This window comes from Balaenoptera acutorostrata, chromosome 17 (genome assembly GCF_949987535.1).
Source record: "Balaenoptera acutorostrata chromosome 17, mBalAcu1.1, whole genome shotgun sequence".
NCBI lineage: Eukaryota > Metazoa > Chordata > Mammalia > Artiodactyla > Balaenopteridae > Balaenoptera > Balaenoptera acutorostrata.
This window is the reverse complement of record NC_080080.1, coordinates 52,650,200-52,673,867: the sequence shown is the minus strand read 5'-3', so window position 1 is coordinate 52,673,867 and position 23,668 is coordinate 52,650,200.

The following is a 23,668-nucleotide window of genomic DNA, read 5'->3' as shown; positions in this document are numbered from 1 at the left end:
CTTAAAAAACTAAAAGTAGAACTACCATATGACCCAGCAATCCCACTACTGGGCATATACCCAGAGAAACCCATAATTCAAAAAGACACATGCATCCCAATGTTCACTGCAGCATTATTTACAATAGCCAGGACATGGAAGCAATCTAAATGCCCATCGACAGAGGAATGGATAAACAAGATTTGGTACATATATACAATGGAATTACTCAGCCATAAAAAGGAATGAAATTGGGTCATTTGTAGAGACATGGATGAACCCAGAGACTGTCATACTGAGTGAAGTAAGAAAGGGAAACACAAATATTGTATATAAACGCACATATGTGGAATCTGAAAAAATTAGTATAGACGATCTTATTTACAAAGCAGAAACAGAGAAACAGACGTAGAGAACAAACGTATGGATACCAGGGGGGTGCGGTGGGAAAAAAAAAAAAAAGAACTGGACATTTCTTATGTTGTAGATTTTGGTGGGTTTGTGCTCAAGGTTTAAATCTTCATTAAAAAATAAAAAAATTCTAAGTCAATCTTGAAAAGGTACATAAAAAGAAGTTAATTCACAACTAAAATTAATATGGAACAATGGAACTTTGCTATCAAGACTCCATCTATTAATATTTATCAAGATAAATCATTTCTATATAGAAATGTGTATATAGCTAGCAAGATGTTTAATAAGTTTTTTTTTAAAGTTGCCTATGAAGATAGTTAGAAAAATTAAACTCATATATAAGCTCAACAAAGTTTTCCCTGGTAATAATCAAAGGCAATGAATGAAAGACTGAAATTATGGTCAGTAACATATTAGCTAATGTGTTGTAAATGTTCAACATGGTGCTAAAGAACAAACTATGAAGATACTATATTCTATTAAAAACTCAAGAAAAACTATATAAGCAGAATATAGCTATATTGTTACCGATGTTGATTTCCCTCTTGAGTTATCTTCACCATGGAGAAACAGAAAAAGAATATTTTCTTGAGCAGAAAATAAAGAGCAAGTTAAAGGACTATATATGGTCATCAATAATTGTGGTTATCTACAAGGGGATTAAAGGTGAATTTTCACAAAATGTAAAGACAAATTTTCAATAACTTCCAAATATATTTTTGTTACAATGGTTACTGTGGGATATTTCTTGAATTTTCTTTGTTAATCTTACAAGGACACTGTGAAATGTCAAACCAAAGAATTATACAGTAAATGTAAACATTTTTAGTAGTAGCCCATCTAGAATGTAAAATCTTTGATTTCCTTTCCTTTCCCTGTTTGATTAATTTGGAGTTAGTGGAGAAATTTGTTGTTTCCCATTACAAATTTAAAAAAAGCAAGATTCTCTATTTTGTTAATGGCGAACATTGAGTGTGTATTTTTTTCACATTATGGTTGTAATATTTTTCCTAGTTTTGATCTGTCACTTTACCTCTAAAGATTAGTTTTGGTCTTTTTTTATTGTGTAAGTTTCAGGTGTAAAGCATTATAATTTGATATCTGCATACACTACAAAGTGATCACCCCCTAAACTCTAGTTATCATCCGTCATAGTTTTGGTCTTTTTTTTCTTCAGAGATTCATCAGAGGCAAAATAACTCTATAATAATCTTCATAGGAAATCACAGATATATAAATTTTTAGAATTGGATACAGAAGTACTACTATGCTAGTCATCAAATATATAAATCCTTTTCAAATGTTCACTTTAATTCATATAGTCATTCAAAAATATTTATTAAATACCTCTTCTGACCCAGGCACTTGTGAGCCAGTTAAGATATGATCTGGTCCTCAATGGGTTTACAGTCAAGTGGGAGGATGGCTATACTTGCATATATAATAAAATGTGCAGAGAACAATGATAACATTAGTTTTAGGGTATTATGATAACATTTAGAAAGTTACCTAATTCCCATGCTTCTGTTGATGGAGAGGCCACTTCATTGTATAATAGTTTCATCTTCAGGCAGCTCTTATAACCAGAAATGTCTTCCTAATTTAATTTAATTTAAGTAATTTATTTTGGGTACCTGCATGTTTGTTCTCAACATTTTCCCCTTTCTTATTATTCTTGAAGTACACTGTCCGTTTCCATTAATAAAAATTATTTCATTAGTACTCAATGGGAAGAGATAGGAGCATATATCAAATAGAGGGTGGGCAACTTGTGTACTTTGTATCAGGCTACTTTCCCCACTTAAGGTGAAACCCATAATGTCAGACAACTTAGGGCTCTACAGTACCAGGAGAGGAAGAGATCCAATATTCACCCATTACCTGATACCCCTTGATTGAAGAAAGCTAATTGATGTTCTTTCTTTCCACCAGAGAGGGTTACAGGACCTGTTATGGGCAAAGATAAGGGGCCTATTGTCTGAGTTATAGGTACGTGACCCCTACTCCAGTGATTCTGATATGTCTCCTAAAAAGTGAGGTTCACTGGCTTATCTATTTATGGTACTATGTTAGGTGATACAGAAAAAAATACAAGACTATAAAAATGCCTTTTAAATATCCTAAAGAGTATTGAATGTTAACTATCAGTTGTGAGATAACTTGCCAGTGGCTTGTGATTGATATTACTTAGACTAATGACATCTCAAATTACTTAAAATATCAGGGTAAACTAAACTTAATTCAGTTCAATTCTCTACCTTTTTTCCCTGCATCTCAATTTGTTTTCTTGAGTGGGAGAGAAAGAAATAGAATGACAGAGCACAATGACATAGTATTGCACATGTGAACATCATCTGTTTATAATTGTTAAGTAATAAAATGGTGATAACCCACTGTGACAATGAGAGAAGACAAAACTATAGATGGGTATAATTTAAGGCTAAATGTTTCAGGAGACAGGAGTGAAGTTAGAACAGAGGAAAATGGAGTTCCTTATAAAAAAGCAATCACATTGTGTTGAGTAATGGGGGAGTTGAGAGAATCCAGAAGAGCTTTAGGAAAGGAAAAGAGGAAAAAATTCAAGATGCATCTTAAATATTGATAGGACTTAGACAGTTGAGGTAATGTGGGCATGCTGTAGGATGGTGAACCAGTTTGCAGGAGGCACAGACAACATAATAAATTGCAAGATAAAATCGAAAACGGAAGCTGAAGCCTGATCAGGGTGGAAGAAATCGTTTAGATTTTGCAGTCTTAACAATAGATAATCATTGAGGATTTTGGATTTAGGGAGCAGCTTGATTATAACTGGAAATCACCTGAATTTCAGCCTTATTTCTGCCATCTACCCCTTTCTCATGTCCCAATCTTTATTCTTTAATTTGATAAATATTTACCAAAGTCCTGCTATATACTGGATATGTTCTAGGCATTGTGACAATTCAGCAAACAAAACAGACAACAATCTCTACCTTCCTGAAGCTTACATTCTTTCCTTTCCCCGTGGATCCCTTCTTTGCATTGTTAACTTTGTTCCCTGAACACACCTCACAATTAAAAACCTCTTTAGGAATTTAGGAGTAAGAGAGAGCTGGGAAGAAAAGAGATGAGAAATGGCAAGCAATTGGTGGAATGCTGGAGATTGAGTAGGTAGGTAGAAGTGACTGAAGGGCGTCGTTTTGTTTCCTTGTTAAGAACAGAAAAATTTAGTCTTTACTCTTCAGTCATTCAGGTTGCCATAGCGTAAGCTCCCTACATTTCTGCTAACGTTCAGGAAGGCACATGCAGACAACGACAAAGGAAAAATAACAAATGCTTAACTGCAAACCTTTAAGGCAGCTGAGTTTTTCATACCCCGCCAAAGCACTAGTGAGGTTGTAGGTTTTAATTGTCAGTGCCTGACAATTCTATTGCCAGGAGCAATAGAATTTATAAAGTTTTGGATATACTGGATGTGAAAGAAAGGAACTTCAAATAAAAGCAGTTGACGGACTCTGCCACCACTGTAAATACTCTAAAATGCTGTGAGAAGACGTCAATGTTTCAAATACTAATCTTTGAGAGAAGTGACAGGATGCATAGTAAATATAGCATTGTAAATATTTAAAGTCTAAATTAAACTTCTGCTGAGAGCTTTTTCCAATTGAATGTAAGTTCACAGTCCTTAGATTCTGAATGATTGGCTTAAACTGACTGGCATGCTGCTGTGTCTGCTATGGCCTTTGGCAAAAGTAATGACTGTATCTTGGACATATTCTGCCTGATATAATCGTCTAGGGCTTGGGGACTGGTTACTTTCTAAATTTCCAGGATGGGGCCTTTGCAAAATGTGTTGTAGTAACTTGCTGGATTTTTTTAAAGTAAAGCATGTTAGTGACTTGGTGTTGAATGGATTCAACTGCCAATATCCTGAGGGTAATACACTGAGATGAGTTTCCTTAATTTATGTTCTCCTAGAACATCATCTATTTCATACAGGCTTTTGAATACATATGAGGGAAGTAACCTCTAATCTTGTCTTTTAGTCTTTTCTGATTAATGACTTCTCATTTTGTGCTTTTGCGTGCTCCTTTTCTTTTCTCCTTTCCCCTTGATTAGTTTATCTAACGACCTGTCTGCTAAAATTTTTTTTTCAAAAAGTTATTTCTTGCAATCATTTTCATTAATTTATATTTTAATTTTTATCAATTATTTTTTCTGCTATCATTGTATTGGTTTTCTTTATTTTTTTCAGCTTCTTGAATTGGATGCTTATTTGTTTTTCTTTTCTTTTTTCAAATGTAAGTATCAATATTTGAGGCTGTGACTGTTCCTCTCAGCACAAACTTTATCACATTGCTTCCAATACAAATTAGTTTTCTTATTATTTTCCAGATGTCTTTTAGTAGATTTTTTATTTCCATTTTGAATCAACAGTTTTTTTTAAACCAGGTGGTATGTTTTTCTTTTTTTCATTTTGTTATTAATTTCTAGTTTTATTGTTTTGTGATCCAAAGTATGTTGCCTTCATTGTTTCTACTTTTTGGAATTTGGTTGGGTTCTTTTTGCCTACTAAATGGACAAATTTTGTTAATGTTCCATGGACATGTAAGAAATAGGTATAGTTTTTCTTTTTGTTATGTAAGGGTTCAAAGCACAGTGATTACACGCTACATTATTAATTATGCTCTTTAGGATTTCTACAGTTTTACTTATTACTTCTCCACTTGATATGTCAAGGATGAGAGAGGTAAATTAATATTTCTTACTACTAATGCATTTGGCTGTTTCTCCTTGTATATCCTATATAGGCACACCTCAAAGATATTGTGGGTTCATTTCTAGACCACCACAATAAAGTGCATATCTCAATATAGAGTTAGACGAATCTTTTGGTTCTCCAGTCCATAAAAAGGTTATGTTTATACTATACTGTAGCTTATTAGGTGTGCACTAGCTTTATATCTAAAAATTGTATATACCTTAATTAAATAACACATTATTGCTAAAAATTTCTAACCATCATCTGAGCTTTCAGTGAGTAGATATTTTTGCTGGCGGAGTGTCTTCCCTGATGCTGATGACTGCTGACTGATCAGAGTGGTGATTGCTGAAGGGTGGGGTGACTGTGGCAATTTCTTAAAAGAAGATGACAATAAAGCTTGCTGTATCGAAAAACTCTTCCTTTCATGAATGGTTTCTCTGTAGCATGCAATGCTGTTTGACAGCATTTTACCCACAGTAGAACTTCTTTCAAAATAGGAGTCAATCCTCTCACACCCTGCCTCTGTTTTATCAATAGAGTTTATGTAATATTCTAAATCCTTTGTTATCATTTCAGCAATCTTCACAGCATCCTCACCAGTAGTAGATTCCATCTCAAGAAACCACTTTCTTTGCTCATCCATAAGGAGTAACTCCTCATCCATTAACATTTTATTATGAGATTGCAGCAATTCAGTCATATCTTCAGGCTCCTCTTCTAGCTATCTTGCTATTTTCACCACATCTGTAGTTACTTCCTCCACTGAAGTCTTGAGCCCCTCAAAATCATTCATGATGGTTGGAATCTGCTTCTTCCAAACTCATGTTAACATTGATATTTTGAATTTCTCTCATGAATCACAAATGTTCTTAATGGCATTTAGAATGGTGAATCATTTCCAGAAGGATTTCAATTTACTTTGTCCAGATCCATCAGAGGAATCACTATCTATGGTAGCTGTAGCCTTATAAAATGTATTTCTTAAATAATAAGTCATAATTCCTCCTTAATCCATGGGCTGCAGAATGGATGTCGTGCTAGTAGGCATGAAAACAACATTAATCTCATTATTATCTCCATCAGAGTTCTTGGGTGACCAGGTGCACTGTCAATGAGCAATAATACTTTGAAAAGAATCTTTTTTTCTGAGCACTAGGTCTCAATAGTGGGCTTACAATATCCAGTAAACCATACTTTGTTGTTCAATTTACAGAGCACAGGCAGAGTAGATTTAGCATAATTCTGAAGGACTGTAGGATTTTTGGAATAGTACATGAGCACTGGCTTCAACTTAAAGTCACCAGCTGCATTAGCCCCTAACAAGTCAGCCTGTTCTTTGAAGCTCTGAAGCCAGGCATTGACTTCTCCTCTCTAGCTAACAAAGTCCTAGGTGGTATCTTCTTCCAATATATGGTTGTTTTATCTACATTGAAAATCTATTGCTTTGTGTAGCCACCTTCATTAATTATCCTAGCTAGAGCTTCTAGATAGTTTGCTGACATTTCTGCATTAGCACTTAATGCTTCACCTTGCACTTTTATATTGTGAAGACAGCTTCTTCCTTAAACCTCATGAACCAACCTCTGTTAGCTTCAAACTTTTCTTATGCTGCTTCCTCACCTCTCTCAGCCTTCACAGAACGGAAGAGAGTTAGGGCCTTGCTCTGGATTAGGCCTTGGCTTAAGGGAATGTTGTGGCTGATTTGATCTTCTATCCAGACCACTAAAACTTTCTCCATATCAACAATAAACCTGTTATGCTTTCTTATCATGTGCATGTTCACTGGAGTAGTGCTTTTAATTTCCTTCAATAACTTTTTCTTTACATTCACTACTTGGCTAACTGTTTGGTCCAAAAGGCCTAGCTTTCAGCTTTTCCCAGCTTTAGACATGCCTTCCTCACTAAGCTTAATCAGTTATAGTTTTTGACAAAGTGAGAGCCTCTTTCTTTCACTTAAACTTTTAAAGACCATTGTATGGTTATTAACTGCCCTGATTTCAATATTGTTGCATCTCAGGGAATAGGGAGGTCTGAGGAGAGGGAAAGAGACGGAGAACAGCTGGTCAGTGGAGCGGTCAGAACACACATAACATTTATCGATTAAATTTACTGTCTTATATGAGGGCAGTTCAGGGCACACCAAAACAATTGCGACAGTAACATCAAAGATCACTGATCACAGATTACAAATATATTAATAATAATAATGAAAAAGTTTGAAATCTTGTGAGAGTTATCAAAATGTGACACAGAGACAGGAAGTGAGCAAATGCTGTTGGAAAATTGGCACTGATAAACTTGGTCTACGCAGTTACCAAAAACCTTCAATTTGTGAAAAATGTAGCATAATAAAATGTAGCAAAGTACAATAAAATAAAGTGCAATAAAATGAGGTACGCCTGTACTTTTAATTTTGTGAATATTACTGCTATGTTATTTGATCATAACTGTAATTCTGAATTTTGGATTGTACACATTTTCTTTTAGAACATGCTTCTTCATGTAGTTCATCCTTCTCAATGTGTGTACTTCAATTAAAAATGGTTATGGCATCTCTTTCCTTTTTGTTTTCATTTGCCTTGTATATATATATGTCCATCTTTTTATTTTTATCTTTTTGATTTGCTTTAGAAGTCTCCATGGTCAAGCTAATAGGTGAATTTAGCCCACTAGTATAAAAGACATGTTTGGTGTTTTGTATTTTATCCTATTACTGCAATTTTTTTGTTTTTACATTTTTATATTTTTGTTGGTTTTTGAAACCTGCAATATAGTTTGAATTTGTTTTGCTGCTTTCTTGTTTCATGTAGTTTATAACTAATTTGTAATTATTTATTTGTAATTATTGTGATTTTTTTCTAAAAATTATATTTCTAACTGTAACTTTATATAAGAACTTAGTTCTCTATTTTTGTATATCTTCTTTGGAGAAATGTCTATTTAGATCTTCTGCCCATTTTTGGATTGGGTTGTTCGTTTTTTTGTTATTGAGCTGCATGAGCTGCTTGTAAATCTTGGAGATTAATCCTTTGTCAGTTGCTTCATTTGCAAATATTTTCTCCCATTCTGAGGGTTGTCTTTTGGTCTTGTTTATGGTTTCCTTTGCTGTGCAAAAGCTTTTAAGTTTCATTAGGTCCCATTTGTTTATTTGTGTTCTTATTTCCATTTCTCTGGGAGCTGGGTCAAAAAGAATCTTGCTGTGATGTATGTCATAGAGTGTTCTGCCTATGTTTTCCTCTAAGAGTTTGATAGTGTCTGCCCTTACACTTAGGTCTTTAATCCATTTTGAGTTTATTTTTGAGCATGGTGTCAGGGAGTGTTCTAATTTCATACTTTTACATGTTCCTGTCCAATTTTCCCAGCACCACTTATTGAAGAGGCTGTCTTTTCTCCACTGTATATGCTTGCCTCCTTTATCAAAGATAAGTTGACCATATGTGTGTGGGTTTATCTCTGGGCTTTCTATCCTGTTCCATTGATCTATATTTCTGTTTTGGTGCCAGTACCAAACTGTCTTGATTACTGAAGCTTTGTAATATAGTCTGAAGTCAGGGAGCCTGATTCCCCCAGCTCCATTTTTCGTTCTCAAGATGGCTTTGGCTATTCGGGGTCTTTTGTGTTTCCATACAAATTGTGAAATTTTTTGTTCTAGTTCTGTGAAAAATGCCAGTGGTAGTTTGATAGGGATTGCATTGAATCTGTAGATTGCTTTGGGAAGTAGAGTCATTTTCACAATGTTGATTCTTCCAATCCAGGAACATGGTATATCTCTCCATCTATTTGTATCATCTTTAATTTCTTTCATCAGTGTCTTATAATTTTCTGCATACAGGTCTTTTGTCTCCTTAGGTAGGTTTATGCCTAGATATTTTATTCTTTTTGTTGCAATGGTAAATGGGAGTGTTTTCTTAATTTCAATTTCAGATTTTTCGTCATTAGTGTATAGAAATGCAAGAGATTTCTGTGCATTAATTTTGTATCCTGCTACTTTACCAACTTCATTGATTAGCTCTAAGAGTTTTCTGGTAGCATCTTTAGGATTCTCTATGTATAGTATCATGTCATCTGCAAATAGTGACAGCTTTACTTCTTCTTTTCCGGTTTGGATTCCTTTTATTTCTTTGTCTTCTCTGATTGCTGTGGCTAGGACTTCCAGAACTATGTTGAATAATAGTGGTGAGAGTGGGCAACCTTGTCTTGTTCCTGATCTTAGTGGAAATGGTTTCAGTTTTTCACCATTGAGGACAATGTTGGCTGTGGGTTTGTCATATATGGCCTTTATTATGTTGAGGAAAGTTCCCTCTATGCCTACTTTCTGCAGGGCTTTTATCATAAATGGGTGTTGAATTTTGTCAAAAGCTTTCTCTGCATCTATTGAGATGATCATATGGTTTTTCTCCTTTAATTTGTTAATATGGTGTATCACATTGATTGATTTGCGTATATTGAAGAATCCTTGCATTCCTGGGATAAACCCCACTTGATCATGGTGTATGATCCTTTTAATGTGCTGTTGGATTCTGTTTGCTAGTATTTTGTTGAGGATTTTTGCATCTATGTTCATCAGTGATATTGGCCTGTAGTTTTCTTTCTTTGTGACATCTTTGTCTGGTTTTGGTATCAGGGTGATGGTGGCCTCGTAGAATGAGTTTGGGAGTGTTCCTCCCTCTGCAATATTTTGGAAGAGTTTGAGAAGGATAGGTGTTAGCTCTTCGCTAAATGTTTGATAGAATTCACCTGTGAAGCCATCTGGTCCTGGGCTTTTGTTTGTTGGAAGGTTTTTAATCACAGTTTCAATTTCAGTGCTTGTGATTGGTCTGTTCATATTTTCTATTTCTTCCTGGTTCAGTCTCGGCAGTTTGTGCATTTCTAAGAATCTGTCCATTTCTTCCAGGTTGTCCATTTTATTGGCATAGAGTTGCTTGTAGTAATCTCTCATGATCGTTTGTATTTCTGCAGTGTCAGTGGTTACTTCTCCTTTTTCATTTCTAATTCTATTGATATGGGTCTTCTCCCTTTTTTTCTTGATGAGTCTGGCTAATGGTTTATCAATTTTGTTTATCTTCTCAAAGAACCAGCTTTTAGTTTCATTGATTTTTGCTATTGTTTCCTTCATTTCTTTTTCATTTATTTCTGACCTGATCTTTATAATTTCTTTCCTTCTGCTGGCTTTGGGGTTTTTTTGTTCTTCTTTCTCTAATTGCTTTAGGTGCAAGGTTAGGTTGTTTATTCGAGATGTTTCCTGTTTCTTGAGGTTGGCTTGTATTGCTATAAACTTCCCTCTTAGCACTGCTTTTGCTGCGTCCCATAGGTTTTGGGTCGTCGTGTCTCCGTTGTCATTTGTTTCTAGGTATTTTTTGATTTCCCCTTTGATTTCTTCAGTAATCACTTCGTTATTAAGTAATGTATTGTGTAGCCTCCATGTGTTTGTATTTTTTACAGATTTTTTCCTGTAATTGATATCTAGTCTCATAGCGTTGTGGTCGGAAAAGATACTTGATATGATTTCAATTTTCTTAAATTTACCAAGGCTTGATTTGTGACCCAAGATATGATCTATCCTGGAGAATGTTCCATGAGCACTTGAGAAAAATGTGTATTCTGTTGTTTTTGGGTGGAATGTCCTATAAATATCAATTAAGTCCATCTTGTTTAATGTATCATTTAAAGCTTGTGTTTCCTTATTTATTTTCATTTTGGATGATCTGTCCATTGGTGAAAGTGGGGTGTTAAAGTCTCCTACTATGATTGTATTGCTGTCAATTTCCCCTTTTATGGCTGTTAGTATTTGCCTTATGTATTGAGGTGCTCCTATGTTGGGTGCATAAATATTTACAATTGTTATACCTTCCTCTTGGATCGATCCCTTGATCATTATATAGTGTCCTTCTTTGTCTCTTGTAATAGTCTTTATTTTAAAGTCTATTTTGTCTGATATGAGAATTGCTACTCCAGCTTTCTTTTGATTTCCATTTGCATGGAATATCTTTTTCCATCCCCTCACTTTCAATCTGTATGTGTCTCTAGGTCTGAAGTGGGTCTCTTGTAGACAGCATATATATGGGTCTTGTTTTTGTATCCATTCAGCCAGCCTGTGTCTTTTGGTGGGAGCATTTAATCCATTTACATTCAAGGTAATTATCGATATGTATGTTTCTATTCCCATTTTCTTAAATGTATTGGGTTTGTTATTGTAGGTGTTTTCCTTCTCTTGTGTTTCTTGCCTAGAGAAGTTCCTTTAGCATTTGTTGTAAAGCTGATTTGGTGGTGCTGAACTCTCTCAGCTTTTGCTTGTCTGTAAAGGTTTTAATTTCTCCATCGAATCTGAATGAGATCCTTGCTGGGTAGAGTAATCTTGGTTGTAGTTTTTTGTCCTTCATCACTTTAAGTATATCCTGCCACTCCCTTCTGGCTTGCAGAGTTTCTGCTGATAGATCAGATGTTAACCTTATGGGGATTCCCTTGTGTGTTATTTGTTTTTTTTCCCTTGCTGCCTTTAATATGTTTTCCTTATATTTAATTTTTGACAGTTTGATTAATATGTGTCTTGGCGTGTTCCTCCTTGGGTTTATCCTGTATGGGACTCTCTGTGCTTCCAGGACTTGATTAACTATTTCCTTTCCCATATTAGGGAAGTTTTCAACTATAATCTCTTCAAAAATTTTCTCAGTCCCTTTCTTTTTCTCTTCTTCCTCTGGTACCCCTATAATTCGAATGTTGGAGCGTTTAATGTTGTCCCAGAGGTCCCTGAGACTGTCCTCAGTTCTTTTCATTCTTTTTTCTTTATCCTGCTCTGTAGTAGTTATTTCCACCATTTTATCTTCCAGGTCACTTATCCTTTCTTCTGCCTCAGTTATTCTACTATTGATCCCATCTAGAGTATTTTTAATTTCATTTATTGTGTTCTTCATCATTGCTTGGTTCCTTTTAGTTCTTCTACATCCTTGTTAAATGTTTCTTGCATTTTGTCTATTCTATTTCCAAGATTTTGGATCATCCTTACTATCATTATTCTGAATTCTTTTTCAGGTAGACTACCTATTTCCTCTTCATTTGTTAAGTCCAGTGTGTTTTGAGCCTGCTCCTTCATCTGCTGTGTGTTTTTCTGTCGTCTCATTTTGCCTATCTTACTGTGTTTGGGGTCTCCTTTTCACAGGCTGCAGGTTCGTAGTTCCCGTTGTTTTTGGTATCTGTCCCCAGTGGCTAAGGTTGGTTCAGTGGGTTGTGTAGGCTTCCTGGTGGAGGGAACTAGTGCCTGAGTTCTGGTGGATGAGGCTAGATCTTGTCTTTCTGGTGGGCACGTCCACGTCTGGTGGTGTATTTTGGTGTGTCTGTGGCCTTATTATGATTTTAGGCAGCCTCTCTGCTAATGGATGGGGTTGTGTTCCTGTCTAGCTAGTTGTTTGGCATAGGGTGTCCAGCACTGTAGCTTGCTGGTCGTTTAGTGAAGCTGGGTCTTGATGTTGAGATGGAGATCTCAGGGATATTTTTGCCGTTTGGTATTACGTGGAGCTGGGAGGTCTCTTGTGGACCAGTGTCCTGAAGTTGGCTCTCCCACCTCAGAGGCACGGCCCTGATGCCTGGCTGGAGCACCAAGAGCCTTTCGTCCACACGGCTCAGAGTAAAAGGGAGAAAAAATAGAAAGAAAGAAAGAAAGAGGCTATAATATAGTGAAGTAAAATAAAGCTATTGTAAAGCAAAGCTATACAGACAAAATCTCACCCAGAAGCCTATACATATACACTCACAAAAAAAAGGAAAAGGGGAAAAATTAATATCTCCTGCTCCCAGAGTCCACCTCCTGAATTTGGGCTGATTCGTTGTCTATTCAGGTATTCCACAGATGCAGGCACATCAAGTTGATTGTGGAGCTTTAATCCGCTGCTCCCGAGGCTGCTGGGAGAGATTTCCCCTTCTCTTCCCTGTTCGCACAGCTCCTGGGGTTCAGCTTTGGATTTGGACCCGCCTCTGCGTGTAGGTCGCCTGAGGGCGTCTGTTCCCCGCCCAGACAGGACGGGGTTAAAGGAGCAGCTGCTTCGGGGGCTCTGGCTCACCCAGGCCGCGGGGAGGGAGGGGTACAGAGGAGGCGGGGCGAGCCTGCGGCGGCCGAGGCCGGCGTGACGTTGCACCAGCCTGAGGCGCGCAGTGCGTTCTCCCGGTGATGTTGTCCCCGGATCCCGGGACCCTGGCAGTGGCGGGCTGCACAGGCCACCGGGAGGGGCGGTGTGGAGAGTGACCTGTGCTCACACACAGGCTTTTTGGAGGCGGCAGCAGCAGCCCCAGCGTCTCACGCCCGTCTCTGGGGTCCGCGCTGATCGCCGTGGCTCGCGCCCTTCTCTGGAGTTCGTTTAGGCGGCGCTCTGAATCCCCTCTCCTTGTGCGCCGCGAAACAAAGAGGCAAGAAAAAGTCTCTTGCCTCTTTGGCAGCTGCAGACCTTTTCCCGGTCTCCCTCCCGGCTAGCCGTGGTGCGCCAACCCCTTCAGGCTGTGTTCACGCTGCCAGCCCCAGTCCTTTCCCTGCGATCCGACCGAAGCCGAGCCTCAGCTCCCAGCTCCGCGCGCCCCGGCGGGTGAGCAGACAAGCCTCTCGGGCTGGTGAGCGCTGCTCGGCGCCGAGCCTCCATGCGGGAACCTCTCCGCTTTGCCCTCCGCACCCCTGTGGCTGCGCTCTCCTCCGTGGCTCCGAAGCTTCCCCCCTCCGCCCCCCGCAGTCTCCGCCCGCGAAGGGGCTCCTAGTGCGTGGAAACCTTTCCTCCTTCACGGCTCCCTCCCACTGGTGCAGGTGCCGTCCCTATTCTTTTGTCTCTGTTATTTCTTTTTTCTTTTGCCCTACCCAAGTACGGGGGGAGTTTCTTGCCTTTTTGGAGGTCGGACGTTTTCTGCCAGCGTTCAGTGGGTGTTCTGTAGGAGCAGTTCCACGTGTAGATGTATTTCTACTGTATCTGTGGGAAGGAAGGTGATCTCCGCGTCTTACTCTTCCGCCATCTTCTCCCTCCTCTAGTGAGTCCTCCCCTTGGCGCCCTGCGGCATAATCCTAGTTCTCTATTTTTAAATGGAAAGTCTATTGACTAGTTACTGTCTTTAATAATAAAATTATTATATTTTAATGTTTTATCACCTTAGATCTTTCCTTTCTGTACTTGATCTTCATTAATAGAAACACTTTTCTTAGTTTTTACACTTATCCTTTTTATTATTTTCAGACTTCAAGTATCAGCTTTAAATGATTCCTCTTTCCCTTATCCCAGATACAAAAGATATGAAAATAAGAACTTAACTCATAAATACCTTGGTGTTGGAAGTTTTGTCTGCATTTTTCCCCTGAGATATCCTATGTCCTGTGAATCCATAGATTTAGTATTTTTAAATTTCGGGATAATTTTATTAAACCAAAGCTTTTTATTTTTCTCTAATATTATGTTGGATTTCTTTTTTATCAACATCAATTTTGCATATAATGGAATCTCATTTCTCTTCCATATGTATGATTTTCTCTAATCAACTTGCTCATTTTTATCTTTTTTTCTTCCTTTTCCCAGTCCTGCCTTCCATATCTTTACTGTGTTTGCAGCAATATTTACTTTCTAAGTCTGCTTCCCACATGGACATCATTTCTATGATGGCACCATGAATTTTTTTCCCCCACTTCTTTTCTAAGTTCAACCATGCCATGTTTTACCTTATTCTGTTTTCCTACTATTTTTCTCCGGAGCTCATGTCTCTTTGTTTTGAGATTTTATTTTTTGGGGAGCAATTTATTCATTACTTTTAAAAAATTCATGGTGACATTGATGGTCACAATTTTCATTTGCTTCTTTTTTATTTAGGTATATTTGTTTTACAATATTATATTAGTTTCAGGTGTACAACACAGTAATTCAATACTTTTATAGATTATACACCATTTAAAGTTATTTGCTTCTTTATCAGTATTTTTCTAGTGAGTTACTAATTTCTCCTGTTTTTTCACTCCTCTTATTGTCTTTTGATATGTTAGTAAAGACTTGTACAAAGTCCTTGCATGCTATTACTCATTTTGTTTGACGAGGTGTGTTCTACCTGGACTACATGTTTTCCTTGAGAAAAAGGTCAAGGTAGTCTTCCAAGCTGGTAGAAGTTCTCGTTATAACATCAGCATGTGTATGAGTGAGGTATTTATAGGGTTTACTTCCTCCCAGTCATCTAAGATTGGCAGCTCCAGGGCTATCAATGATTCAGTCTCTTTCTTTCAAACTGTCTCACCAACAGACTGCTTCCTGACAATGCAGTCTGCTTGCATGAGTCCTCATCCATCTCTGCTGCCAGCTTATGTTTGAGGACAAGACATTTTGGAGATGCTCCCATAGCTAACCTGTGTGCTCTGTTCCTGTTACCTCCTAGTTATCTCCTACTTTAAGACATAAGGGGTTGTTTTTCAGGTTTTTCTTCCTCCTTGTTTTGGGTAATTTCTGAGATGAGAAGTGGTCAGCACTATTTTAAAATTAGAAGTCTCATGTTCACTATGGATCTTGCTTACCTAAATCTCTTCTTTATTTTCTGTAAATATGACACCATGATTAGTTGTCTGCATTTATTAATCCATTGGTGTATGCACGGTGTTGTATTTTAAAGCAGTTAGTCCTCTTTGTTCAAGGTTGGAGAAGTAGTGTGAGGGAGTCATCATTTTGCTTCTAAGACAGAAGCAGAAATTAATAATGTTATAATTAGCATAATGGCTTTAATGTAAGTTTTGGGGCCTCACTAGTAGGATTAGAAACGGGGTCCTATTTCTCACTGGTTATGAAATCTATGTGCCTCAGTTTCCTCATGTATAAAATGGTTTTTAAAAAAAGTCTTTCTCATACAATTGTTGTGGGGATTAAATTACCTAATACATATAATGTACTTATAACTGTGCCTGAACATAATCAGTATGTGATAAGTGTAGCTCTTATCACATCATCATCATCATCATTGTTATTTTCACTATTGTTATGCATGCTTGTTTCATTAAAAATAAGTTTAAATACTTATAGGAACCTCTGTTCACTAGGAAAACTTTTGAAGTCAGTTAAGAAGGAGGTGACCAAATTATAAATTTATAACATTCTAAGTGGTTAATATGAATCTTTTTTGGAAATATTTCACAGTCTTCACAACTCTGCATAAAAAATAATGCAGAGATCCTTGTGCTTCATACTTTGTCTAGTTCTAGTGCTTATATCTGACAGCCAGTGCTTCTTTATTGTCTTCTGTATATTGTTTTAGAAAAAGTCATAGATACATGTGGAAATCTGAGACAACAAGTGAGAGGTATATAATTTAAAAAATTATATGAAGGCATCTTGTTTTGGAGAACTATTTCATAACTGCAACAGAAGTTGAGTCTAAACTTGTCATATTGCACTTTAAAATCTAATTCTTCCTAGCAGCTTCCCTTCCTTTAAAAATGCTAATTCACAAAAGTGGTGCAAGATGTAATTGAGGTGTAATTAAAATCAAGTCTTAATGTAAGGTTTTGAAGAAATGATGTGAATACTAATTTGATATAGACTATGTTGAGCATTTATAAGATGTTTAAGAAAGCCAAATGCTTCAAATATCCCCTTGATTTGATAATGTCGAAGTGAAATAATCAACAAAGGACTTTTCAGGTAAGAACTGGTAGGAAAACTTTAGGAATAATATGATCAATGAAAAGACCAACAATATTAGTTGAACATCCAATCATTATAGAGTAGAGGTCATATTATCTGTTATCTTTTGGAATTATTTTACTGCACATATCTTTGTGCAGGGATCATCAATATTTATTGTTAGTTAAGTAATCATATTACGTATAGAAGAAAATCAAGATTTAACTGACTTAAAGTTAAAAGGAATTTAGAGGTCATCCAGTGCAAGAATTCTCTTTACAATACTCTAGGCAGGCAGTAATTCAGCCTTTGCTTAAATTTTACCTGAAAAGCAGGCCTGTCTAATTTGGGACATTTGTAATTGTTACAGAAACTATTGGACTAACATTTGTGTCTCTATTACTTAAGCCCTTGGAACCAATCTTTCCTCTTCTGCCACATTAAGTACGATCACTTTTCCACTGTGAACATGAGCTTTGGGTTACCCAGCACTGAATTAATATGCTCTCTGTTCTGTTCACTAATGGTATGACAGGTTGTTAATTTTTCTCAGTCTCATATGAATCAGAGTATCTTTGATTAAAGTCTGTTACCCTAAATGCCAGAGGTGGAAACATGGCTATTTTTCTCACAGTTAAATCCTGAGTGATGAACATAGTACTTGGAAAAAATTAGGGGCCTTTATGATGTCTGTCCACAGTAGATCATCAATTATAACTCATAATTAATTCATGAGAATCATTTGAAGTCACCTGATGCACAACTTGGCTTACGACTCAAAGTCTTTATTTAGAGATATTTTCCAGTGTATGCAATCCACATTCATGATGAGACAACCTTATTCTTGCCATTTTCTAATCGTAATAATCTTCTCTCTACCTTCTCAGATACTGTCTATTCTTCAAGGTCCAATTCAAATTCCACCATTTTCTTAAGCCTGTCTTGTCATGTACAGAGTCAGTAAGGACTGAGCAATTGAAGTAGGGTGACTGTTTCTTGGTGCACTAGACTCTTCTCTAGTAGTGGGCATTCTTCCTTTTTAGGCAGCTTCTTTGGGATAAGTGCTGTGATTTATGGTGTCCCATTGAGTAAGCCCCCAAACTTACTCCTTTTCCTTTCAGATTCTTTTCCTTACATCTTCTTGATCACTCTATTTCTTTCCCCAGTTCCCCATCACTACAATCATTCCATTCTCTTTTTATTTTTTCTTAGTAGATACTGAAGACCCATTAAGCTTGAATTATTAGCAAATGAAAACTAGAGGTCAAAAATGGCAAAATCTTCCAACTCTATCAGAAAGTGAGGGGAAATAATTGTATTCTATTTTTTTAATGCAATAGATAGAAGAAAAACTAAAACAGTTAAGTTTCCAGTAAAAACAAGATGAATGTTCATACCCCATCACGATTCTTGATATGTTTATATATTTTTAAAAAATTTAAATTCATGAGTGATATATACCTGTCTGTTTATCTCTCTGTCTCTCTACCTATCAATCATCTATCATCATCATCGTTTACTCTACCTATATAACTTGCCATCTTTTAGTAGCTATCCCTCACTTATGCAACATAAAAGAGTTTATTATATATATTTTGGGAATGGAAAATTTAGATTATTTTGACTAGCATTTTTAGCTTCTGTTAATCAAGGAACCTGGGAATTTTGGAATAAGAAAATATCTTAGGAAGCCCATTATAACATTTTTACATGCATAATCCATGTTGGTAACAACTGTTCCAACTGCCATCCAGAGTAATTTGGGTCATTTCTGTAAAATTGTAATGAAACAGGCGTTGTTTTTAAAGAATGCAGTCTGTTCATATCTCCTTGAATCATCTTGATTCCATAAGATTGTATATATGTGATCCAAAGAATTTTTTTTGTTTCAGTTATGAATCTTGAGCACATCTTCAACTCCTAAATATCAATTATTGCAACAACATGAACCCTGATTTTATATTTTGACTTTGCTGATAGTGGTCTGCTCAAAGTGAGTGATGCTCTTGTTATGCTGAAGTTCCTCTTTCCATCCATATGTACCTAAGCAAGGAGGACCAGTCCCTATGTAGTCATCAGCTCCATTGACACATTTCAGGAAACTGAAAAGACAGGCTTTCTGTGGTCAGGTCACAGTTTTCCAACTTTCTCTGACCTCAACTAAAATATCCCTTCATGAACTTCTGAACATGGAGGAAAACACAATAATAATATATATTTTTTCACTTTGGCATTTAGTCATGGTAGATTAGAATTCTGTTGTTTGGGATTTAGATTTTATGATTTCTTTTGATTTTTCATTTTTCCTGAGTTTTTCATCAGTGAAGTTTAGAAATAAAATTTGTATTCAAGTTTAAGCAAAGACCCTGATACATATTTTTTAAAAGTTCTAAATGTCACATTTGAATGACCCAATCTGCTTTTTTTTTTTCTGAAAAGAGTTTATGTAAGAATATCTAACATTAAATAACTAGGGAAAAGGAAGTAATATCTTCTAAGCTCAAAGAAGGTGTTTCCTTTTGCTTTTTACAAATGAGAACTGTTTTATTATGTAAGTATGGTGAGTTTGGGGACATAGAACTCAAAATGCACTTTTTTCCTTTTTCTTGGTAAAGATCAAAAGGCAATACTGTTTCTGAAAACATCAAAACTCTAGGAGTAGACTGATAATGTATTACCAGAAAGCTTTTCTTCCTGAATGTGTCTATGTGCTTTCTTGGGCAGCAAATCTCCGAGAATGTCTCCTAATGTTCATTGACACACTGGTTCTCAACAGTGCAGGCAGATCTATCAGGTTTTCTGTGTAAACTCTTTCTTTTATAATTACCTAAAACTATGTATATGTCCTCATGACAGCATGCAGTGGCTTGTGTATAATGATTGTAATTTTTTTGGTAAAATATATTCTTTTAAATCACAAAAAAGATTTCATTTGCTCATACATGTAGATATTATTATTTAAAGATGAGAAAAGTGAGTCTTTGAACGTTAAGTAACTTGCACAATCTCCCCCTGTAGAAAGCAGCAGAACTACTGAGTCTTTTCATTCTAGTGACAGGCTCTTTCCATCAAACCATTGCTGGTGCTTTGGGAAACTGAACCCAAAGGATACTCTAAATCCACCCTTGCTGTGATTGAAAGCTCTCTTTCTCTTTGACTTCTTTTCCCTCTTTTCCAAAGTGAATATTCCATTGTGAAGAACTTCTAGCTCCCATGGTGATCTCTAAATGCAGTGTCTGCTGCAGGGGATGGATGCACACAAGATAGAGAATGTTTCAAGAGCTCATGAAACCCTTTCTAGGAATAAAGAAAAAATATAAGCTTCTGGGGATATCACCAAGAAATTCTGCCAAAGCAGGGAATTAGGTCATTGATGAAGAATAGATTTTGCCAAGACACAGATTATTCAAGAGGGGTACTGATGACAATATTCTAAAAGTTTATAAACTCTTTTCCCTAGAAAAGAACTGTATATTTTAACAGATTGTTGGAGCAGATGGAGATTTGACATTCACTACCATAATTTACATTAACATGCTACAAGACAGATTTGCCTTGATAAGAAAAAAAGCCCAAGCCACTTCAAAGACTCAGGAACAGCTTTTCATCAGTTCATTTCATCTCATTGAAACTTGATTTGATTTAGTTGATTTTGAAAAGAGGGATGTCATAAATTTACACCAGGTATGATGATATACTGTAGCAGAATGCTTTAAAATGTCCCACCTTCAAAAAAGTAATGCATAAAAATGATGATCTCTTATTGCCAAATGTGTCTGTTTCATTATGATGTTCCCTGTTTACTGAAATAGAACAGTGAATGATGCATCTGTTCAAGGAAGCAGAGTAACATTTAAACATCTGTCCAGTATCGTCACATATGTTTAAACCTATACTGAAAATTCCTTTCTTTAATCTTGTAGGCTCACTTTAATGGAGTTAAAATTCTTTGTTTTAGATTTTTGTCAGACAACTTAACATTAGAATTCCTTGTACTTGACACGGATAATGTACTCAATCTAATTCAAGCTATTCTGTTATTAACAGTGTTTCAATTATTGAGAGGATTGCAGGAGTAGAAACATGATAGGGTCAAACAGATGGGATCTAATCATAATCAAAGTGTGAAATAATGTCTGTTCCTGAGAGGAAAATTATCTGGCAAGTCTCTATAGTCTGTTCAGATCATATTTAGATGTCCTATATAGGTGACTTTCTTACAGCACATGCTCAGTATCTTAGGTGATTTTGGTTTACTTCATAATGATTGGACATGTTTCCTAAAACTTAGGTAAACTAAAATTTTCTGGGCTTCAAGGTTAAAGATGGGCAAATATTACTCTCCTGAGTTTAAACTTAATACAAACAATGTTTGGAGTCTTAAAAATATGGGGCTGTTCCATAGCATAGTTCTAATTGCTGTTTCACAGTGGCCTTGTCTTAATTTACACAATAATGAGCTACTGGAATTTATTAAATTGAAACATGAAAATCCATTTGTAGTAGTTTATTACCATCAAAAGAAAATGTATATACCAAAATCACATGCATTTTTGTTTTTTACTATATTGTATACAAGCTCATTTTTTATTCAATCAGTTGAGACTTATATATGAATCATCTTTTCCAAAGCAAAGCAAGATTTATGAACTTTGACGCAAACAATTACGTGTGATGAGTCAGAATAAGATCAAATAAATTAGTCAGTATGTTCAAGTCAGTTTCACACATGGTCTGGGCTTTTCTGAAGCTGTGCCTAACTCCTGGGTAATATGAAAGAGCTTACAGCACTCTATATAAGGAAGCTATTAATTATCACCAACTACAAGAAAATGTTTTCATGAAATAAAGAATTTATACTCAGTGAGATGACAAAGCTCACAACTCCTTCAAGGACTTTAGTAGGAAATAAGGTATACTGTGGATAATCTTTAGGAGAGAAAGAAACACAGAGACTGAATATAGCTTTACTTGTTGCCTCTTTATTGGCATCTGTGCCATTTCCCCAGATATCATTTTTATATAGACTCCAATGATGGGTATGATAAAACTTTGTGAAATGCTCTCCCTGCAACAGAAATGCATAATTCAAAACTGGGCATATGTCACTTAGCCAGGAATTGTTTCTAACTCACAACTAAATACAGGCTGATTACTACTTCTTTGAAATGTCTGTCACAGCACTTAAAAGATCTCAATTGTTATTTATTCTATCGCATTGGTAAGCGTTCTGAATTTTTATCCTCTGGCCTGAAATATTCAGCTTAGTCCTCGATAGTTGGATTCTCATCCAAAGATGCTAATATTATATTCATTGGTTATCAAAGTGAAGATCTTTCTGCTTGTCTATCACCTAAATGTGAATAAATACATATAAAGGTCACTATAAAGAATTGTATGAGCTATGCCTGATGAGGAATATTGATGCTGATCCACAGGAAAATGGTAATCAGACCTTCCTGTATTCAACTAATAAGGAACTTTTTGTTTTTGGGAAAACCACTTACCTTTGCAGGCTTTAGTTTTCAGAGGGTGAGTGGGTACAGGACAGGGGGATCATGATGGTGAGGAAATGGGAAAAAGGTGACTTTAAGTAAAGGTTGATAGACTTGACTTGATAGAATTTAAAGACATTGGCAAAGGAATGTTTCAGGGATGTGTGTGTGTGTGTGTGTGTATGTGTATTTGTATGTGAGCATGGATATGGTGGGCATGAAGAAGAGGCTCCTGGAGGGGGGACATTATAATTGTCTTCAAATATTTAAAAGACTAATGCTTGGATGAGGGATTAGGTGGTTTGGCATAGGCAGAAAAAATACTCCTCAATAGGTAGAATTAACAGAGAGAGAACTAAATTTTGTTGTTTTTTTTAACATAAAGAAAAGATGACAAGCTTATCCTTATTCTAGGATAGAAGGTTCAAATATAAGTTTGAAAAACACTTGAATCATTAATGGTGGGAGAGTTATGAGCATGAACAATGATATTAGGCAGACATTGATTTGAATACTACCTTTACCACTTAACTAGTTTCGTGACCTTTGACAAATTCCTTAGCAGTTCTCAGCTTGCTTCACTTTCCTGCTTCATAACATAGGGGTAACATGGATTAACCACTGGACTTCTTATGAGGATTAAAAGAGGTAATACATGTGAAATTCTTCAACATTGTTAAGTCCTTGATACTTTTTTGTATTATAGGAAAGAGTGAATTAAGTATCACATGGGCGTGGTTGGATATCACACAGAAAATCATGACTAACAAAACCAAAAAATAGCCTATTTCAGCACCCAGATAAGTCCTGTCATTATTTAAAAAAAAAGTAATTGGTGTATATTGTTAGATACTTTAAATAATACAATAAAGTATAAGATTAAAAACTAAAGCTTCCCTCTTCCTGAGTTATTTTATCCATGGTAGCCACTGATGTGAGTCTTTCCCGAAAAATTTTTGGCTTATGCATAGAAAGCTTAGGATGTTTTTGGTTGTAAGCAAGGTAAAGCTCTACTCAAACTGGCTTGAATAATAAAGGGAATTTACCAATGTATAAAGCTAAAATATCCAGAAGGTCAAATTTAAGACAAGGGCTTCATCTAAAAGTTTATATTGTCATCAGGACCCCAGGTCTGAGTTTTGGGGGTTCTCAACTCTGTTCTTTTCCATGTGTTGAACTTATTTGCAAATTGGCTTCCCTCATAGTTAAAAAAAACAAATGATTTTAGCAGCTCCAAATTGTCCAGACAAAGAAAACACTTTTTACAGAAAATTCCAAGCAAAATTTGTAATATTCGCATGGAATATTAGAGTCTGGCTTAGTTCATGTGCACCTGCATGAACTAGTCTCTGCGACTAGGGGAAAACATTGACAATTAGATTACCCTATATCACTTCTCCTACCCTTGGAGCTGGGGGACG